Below are 863 nucleotides of genomic sequence, written 5' to 3'. Positions count from 1 at the left end.
CTCTTCTTCCGAAAAAGCAAACAGTACATCGGGAGTTATGTTGACGGGGCATGGAATTGAATGACCCGTCGCGGGCCGCCGGGTCATCTCACCCGGCCATCCCGGGGAGCGTTTTTCCCGGCAGCATCGGGGAAACTCTTGCTTTCACTGCCCGCTGCCCAAGTCCCCACTCGAATCGGCCCCCCGCGCCAACAAGCCAACGCTGCCGAATCGGCAGACACTGCTGCCGAATCTGCCGACACTGCCCCGCGGGCTGCCACTGCCCCAGTGTCTAAACCAGCGGTCTTTCTCATCGAGCCTTGGACTATCCAGTCCGTCCTGACTCATCGCCAGCACCTGCTGCCGATTCTGCCGACTTTGCCGATTTTCTCGGCGCTGCCGATTCCAACACTGCGCCCACCGTGTCTGAACCAGCGCTGTTTCGTCAGCGTGTCCCCTCGACGAATTTTCCTGCCTGGCCTGGACAGTCCACCGTCCAGCCCGTGTTCGTCGAAAAATCTGCGCTGCCGATTCTGCCGACTTTGCCGATTTCGTCGGCGCTGCCGATTCCAACACTGCCCGCCGTGCCTGAACCAGCGCTGTTTCGTCAGCGTGTCCCCTCGACAAATTTTCCTGCCTGGCCTGGACAGTCCATCGCCCAGCCCATGTTCGTCGCAAAATCTGCGCTGCCGATTTTCCCCGACGAACCTGCAGCCGCACAAATCTGCGCTGCCGAATCTGCCGACACTGTCCCGCGGGCTGCCACTGCCCCAGTGTCTAAACCAGCAGTCTTTCTCGTCGAGCCTTGGACTATCCAGCCCGTCCAGACCCATCGCCAGCACCCGCTGCCGATTCTGCCGACTTTGCCGATTTCGTCGGCGCTG

Source organism: Populus nigra, chromosome 2, assembly GCF_951802175.1.
Source record: "Populus nigra chromosome 2, ddPopNigr1.1, whole genome shotgun sequence".
Lineage (NCBI taxonomy): Eukaryota > Viridiplantae > Streptophyta > Magnoliopsida > Malpighiales > Salicaceae > Populus > Populus nigra.
This window is presented reverse-complemented; position numbering follows the sequence as displayed.